This window comes from Dermacentor silvarum, chromosome 7, assembly GCF_013339745.2.
Source record: "Dermacentor silvarum isolate Dsil-2018 chromosome 7, BIME_Dsil_1.4, whole genome shotgun sequence".
NCBI lineage: Eukaryota > Metazoa > Arthropoda > Arachnida > Ixodida > Ixodidae > Dermacentor > Dermacentor silvarum.
This window is the reverse complement of record NC_051160.1, coordinates 95,106,433-95,112,814: the sequence shown is the minus strand read 5'-3', so window position 1 is coordinate 95,112,814 and position 6,382 is coordinate 95,106,433.

Here is a 6,382-nt window from a genome sequence, read left to right as displayed (position 1 = left end):
TCCAAAACTGCAAAATGCAAACGAGAAAACATGAAAATGCATAGACTGGATGGGTATTGACAATGTCGCTTGCACCCTTAGCAAGAAGCTTTAATATATGGTAATACAATGGCAACCACTTGAACTGGCTCTATTACATGCGATATATTTACCGGGGTGGCGTGATCAATGCATCTGCACTATTCTTTTAAAACTTCTCGGCTTTAGCAATGTTGATAGCCAACGAGGAGACCTGACAATAAGTAACATGGTGGTACATCATGAAAGTGAATAGACTAACACAGGTTGCTATAGCTGAGCACAAATGTGAGAATGCAGAGGAAGCGCAGCTGTCGCTGTACTAGTAGAAGCGGTCGCCAAGTTCTACGCATCCCCACATCGACTGGTTAACTTGTTTTGCTCCAGCTCCTGTATTCAAGGTGCATGCTGACTGAGGTCGTCATTTAAAATAAAATATACAAAAATAGCCTTGACAACCATTTAGTTCTTACTGTAATTAACTGAATATACTGAACCCCATTAGGCATGCCTAATACTAATAGGCCAGAACAAGGACAAGCATACTTGGTGGTGCAGACAACACTGGCTGCTGCAAGGTCGGACCTTCTTAGGATCCGTGGGAACCTAAACAGAGAGCCAAACATGATGTAGAAAGGCACATGAAAGAATTGGTTCTTATTCACTTGCCCTTTGAATGTGCCAGCAAGACAAGGAAAAAGAGACTCGCCACAAGCAGACTCCTCAGCACCAAGCGAGCTTTCTGCAGTAAAACCAAATGCAATAATCAAGTATCAATTTTCAGACATGTTATCAGGGCTGTCAGCGCCAATATTTCTCAACTTTGGCTGCAGCTCTGCTTCCTGAGCTAACGAGTTAAGAATGCATGCACAGCGAGGTGATGCTGTGCATGCATCACCTCGGAAGAGAAGAAATGTTCCAAACAATGAGGCTTCTGTGAATTTCAGCCACAGAAAGAACGAATAAATACTTGTGATTATAGAGTTTACAGCGAGCACCAACAAATGTAGGATAGATTTCCCTTTTACTTAAGTAAAAGCAATAAAAGGTCAAACCTCCGCCAATGCTGCTCATTTCCACTTGCTTGGGGGGGTTGACTTTGGCAGCAGCTTCCTGTCTGCCCATCAGCATGGAGGGGGCTGAAATTCATAAATTTTTGTGGGCTCAGCACTTCTCTAAACAAGCAACTGCCCTACATAAGCGGTATGTGCTCTAAACACCACTAACAGAAAAAATTACCACACACACCAAGTATGCATGGTAATAGTTCAAGGCTTATAGCTATGTACATTTATTCTATCAGACGTAATAATAAAATATAAAACCTTTGTTGCTGCTGTAGCCTTGGGAGAGCAGCTGGGGAAGTGGGCCTTCCTCTAAAAAAAAAAAATAGTAGTTAACGGGCACTGCACTGCCACATCTGTGTGCTAATGAACCAATTAGTAACAAAATGCCACACTTACGCTGAAAAATATTGCTCTCGAAGCATTTCTTGAGAGCAACCACTCTTTCCCTGAGGACATCTCGTTCCTCTTTGAATTCGGCGGCCCTCGCCTTCCACATCTTCGCCTCTTCTGTGGCTGCGTTCAGCTCACTTCGAGCACACAACGAATCTGAGTTGCCCGCTTGTGCTGCAGTCAATAAAGTGGGTTGTTAGTTACACTAGTAGGCGCACGTCATTCTCAAATTTTCCAGCCGAGCGTGAGTTCATTCTTGTAGTACAGCACGTGACTAACATTTTGGCGATTGCCCGCAACTTTGTTTTCTTGAGGGTGTTGCACTTTGTGCAAATTGGCATGAGCCTCTTCAAGGCTTTTATTTAATATGGACTCATACATGGCATCCCTTGCCGTCCTCGTTTTTTTTGCTGCGTCCATAACTTATAAACAATGCATGTGTGAAATTAGGTATACAGTATTTTTGGTAAAATTAAGACGGTCGCATGCATCTTTGTTTTCACACATATTTCTGAGAAGCCCAAACTTTACCGCAGTACTGCACATTTGTAAAGCAGACACTAACCTTTTTCTGCACTTTTATTTGTTGTTGCTTCGCCTCGATCGTCTCGACCCCTTCGTCCGAGCTGGTGCTTTGATTGTCCCGCCGAATCTTTGGTTTTGGAAGTCTCTCAGATTTCATTCTTTCGTCAACTTCGGCTTCGGTTTCTAAAAAATGCATAGTAACGGTACTTTTTAAAGATTTAAAAGGTTCATTGTGTTGAAGCATTTTGCCCTCAATTGCTTAAGATGAGAAATAAATGTGAGTTTAGAATCTAAAATGATTCCTAGAAACTTGTGCTCGCTGCTCACAGAGAGTGCATGTCCTTTGATTTCAATACTTGAAACAGGCATTATGCCTCTCTTGTTTGTAAAGAGTACGCAAGTGCTCTTCTGGGTGTTTACTTTAAAACCATTCTCATCTGCCCATTTGGACAATCTGTTTATAGTAATCTGTTCGTAGATGGCAATATTACATGACTTGAAGCCTATATGCACATCGTCGACATAAACAGAATAAAACATCGTGTGTGGGATTACTGTATGCAGGGAATTCATTTTTACAATTCACAGTATGCAGCTAAGTACACCTCCCTGTGGCACACTAGTCTGGATGAATGACCTAGACAAAGCTCTGCCTACCATTACGTGAAATGTGTGATTAGAGAAGTAACTTTCAATTGTGTTTAGCGTGTTGCCACGGACACCCATCGCCAAAAGATCTCGGAGAATTCCAAAGCGCCATGTCGTGTCATAACCTTTCTCTAAGTCTAGAAATAGTGACAGACAGAACTGCTTATGTATGAAAGCATCCCTGAGATATGCCTCAATGCAGACAAGGTGATCTGTTGTGGACATACCTTCTCAAGAACCACACTGGAAGGTGTCGGGTAGTTTGGTATTTTCTAGGAACCAGATTAGGGGCGTTGGTTTATCAATTTTTCGAAGAGCTTGCACAGACAGCTTGTTAGAGCTATTGGTCTGTAACTACTGGCTAGAGACGGGTCCTTGCCTTGTTTTAGTATGGGGATAACAATAGCTTGTTTCCAAGCAGATGGAATGTATCCAGCTGCCCACAAAGCATTGAAAAGGGATAGAAGTGTATTTAGTGTTTCCGAGTGTAAGTGCTTTATCATTTCATAAACGATACGATCACTACCTGGGGGCCAAGTTGTTCAAACAATTCAAAGATGTGCGAAGTTCTGCTAAACTGAATGGGCGATTTGTACGCTTCATTTCTTCCACATTTGCCTTCAAGGTATTGTCGCTCTGCGTGTTCTTTGAATTGCAGGAAAGTGCGTGTGTAGTTTGACGCACTCAAGATTTGTTCAAAGTGCTCACCTAGAAAATCTGCCTGATTTTCCAGGCTGTCTCCTTGGCTATTTACTAGGGGTATAGGGTGAGACTGTCGGCCTTTTAATTTATTTACCCGATTCCAGACCTTTCTCTCATCAGTGTAGGAATTAATGCTGGATATATACTTCTCCCAACCATCCCTCTTAGCTCGTCGACGTGCTCTTCTGCCCTGCAACGTTGCTTGTTTAAAATTAATGAGATTTTCAGCTGTTAGGCAGTCACGTAGCAGCCACCAAGCTTTGTTTGTTTTTCCTTGACTTTTGACTTTCGGCATTCCACCACGGAATGCGGCATCTATTAGACAGTCCATTGATTTGTTGGATGCATTTTTGTGGCAGCGTCTATTATAAAGCTTGTTAAGTAAGCCACATCATTATCAATAAATATTGATACCAGAAATGTCCTTCTTGTCTAACCATGTAAGTTCTTTGAATAGTTCCCAGTTCGCCGAGTCAGCCTTCCATCGAGAAAGATGTGGGGCGCCTTCATCCTGTGTTGTAAGGTTTAGAACTATCGGGAAGTGGTCACTTCCATAAGGGTTCTTAATAACGCTCCACTCGAGGTACGGCAGTACTGGATACTATGCTTAAGTCAATAGAGGAGTAGGTGTTGTGTGTAACGCTATAACACGTCGGCTCCTTATTCAGTAAGCATGCAACAGATGAATAGAGGAAGTTTTCTATTAGGCGCCCTCTTCCGTCGCAACGGGAGTCTTCTTCCCACAAAGTTACGTGCGTTTAGATCCCCGACAGCAATGTATGGCTCAGAAAGTTCATCTACATAATTTTGAAATTCGGTTTTGTGAAGTTGATAGTTGGGAGGAATGTATACAGAGCTGATAGTACCTAACTTATTAAACAACACTGCTTGCAGAGCAACTGCGTCTAGGGACGTACAGAGTTCTAATTCGCGGCAGGCTACTATAATAGCCACACCGCCACATGACGCGAGTGCATCACAATCTTTACGAAAAATAGAATATTGTGTAAGAAAATGTGTTTGTGTATGTTTGAGGTGTGTTTCCTGAACACACAGCACCCTGGGACTATATTTGCAATTGAATTCTTTAACATCATCAAGATTGTGAAGATCCCTGACGTTCCATTGAACTATTTGCGCCCCCATATTCAAAAGATTTGCGCTGTGTGCTTAGGTGTGCAATACCTTATACCCCTGTCACACGGCACGTGTAATGTCATTTGCAGTAAATGACATTCATACCAAATGTCATTGCGGTCTCGCGTTCTCAGTCTACACGGGTTTACAAAATGGCATTCGAAATTGATGGCGATGTTTATCGGCAGGCTGCTATAATAAAGAAACCTGAAAAATCGTGCTATTTATTTCCATATCTTAACTATTTTGTAAGTAATGCAATGATAAACATTGGGAGGTTATTTGAAAATATATTGCAAAAGCATAAGACAGCATTAGTTGAAAAGAAATGCTCATAATTATCCAAAGCAAGACTGGCTCAAACCCGCTTACGATTTCATTCGCAGTCGGCGCTATGGCGGACGGTGAAAGCGTTGTCAAATTTATGACGGTGACAAATCACGAGCAATGCAAACAAACATGAATTGTTCTCCAGCTGTTCAGGATGAAGCGTCGAATCCGGCAGAAGCGGATCAAGCTTGCTACTGAGGCATGCGCAAGGACAGCAAGGGATTTGGAGTTGCGTCTGCAAGCCAATACGGTCATGTTGGCCGCTGTTTGGGCTGCCACTTCGCCGGGGATTATCCGAGAACGATGGTGCTTCCAAAGAAACGAAAATTGGTTTGAGTACACTCTCGCTCACCTGGGTGAATTTAATTTCAAGCAGGCATTCCGCGTGAACCCTTCCACATTCAGATACCTCGTGATATCGTTGCAGTGCGTCTTGGAGCGTCAGGTGACCAACATGCGCAAGCCAATTAGTGCAGAAAAATGCCTAGCCGTGGGATTGTACCGCCTCTGTTCCAGCTCCGAAGATCATACGATTGCACACCTGTTTGGCATCAGCCGATCTACTGTGAACATTGTGTACAGAGAGTTCTGCCGAGCAGTTGTGGAGGACACATGAAGGCACCTTGGTGCGCATGCCATGGAAGGAGGAAATGGCCGAGCAGATGCGCGAGTTTCACGCCGTAACTGGTTTCCCACAGGCCATGGGTGCACTAGACGGCTGCCACTTTCCCATATCTCCGCCCAAGAAAGCTGCAGTCGACTACTATAACTACAAGGGATGGTACGCTTTTTTTTACGTCGCCTTTATATGTGGTAGCAGCACAAGGCCAGGACAAAACATCAAATAAGTGAACTGCGTTATGAATAAATGTCCTTTATTGGAAAATCAGTAAGTAGAAGAGAAAGCAGGTGCCAAGGAATTAAGCTTTCTTTAAAAATGTGACGTTTGGGATATTGTGGCATATGCAGCTCGTACAATAAAAAACACACTTTCATATCGGCACTTTTATTGAAATATGTGAGAATGCTTTTCTGTGCTTGTGATAAGGGCCACATAAGACCTTGTTATTTTCCTTGAATAGTATTCAGGAGGTAGCATCTATACCTTATATTTCTTCCTTCACAATAGTGCAGTAAACATGTTCAGGATACCTACCAGCCCATACTAAAATGCTAGTAGCTTCAGTATGAAATTATTCCTTCCACCAAAGAGATTGTCAATTTAAAAACCATTGTGAAAGAAAGTTTATTTTAAAGGTGACAAAATTTATATCTTAGAAAACGTGTACGAATTCAAATATTTATGTGTATGCAGCTGCTAATACCCTGAAAACGTAATGTTAAAAGAATGTTTAATTTTTTAATGCACTTCGGATAATTTTTGCACACTGCTGGCAAACAATTCTTTCGTGCAGGTACAGCATCATACTGCTTGCAGTTGCCGACCACCACTACCGCTTCTTGTACTTGAGCGTGTGGAGCCTGGGTGGATGTCACGACGCCCATGTTTACGGACGGTCAAGATTGAAGACACTAGTGGAGAGTGATCACTTCAACTCTCCGGT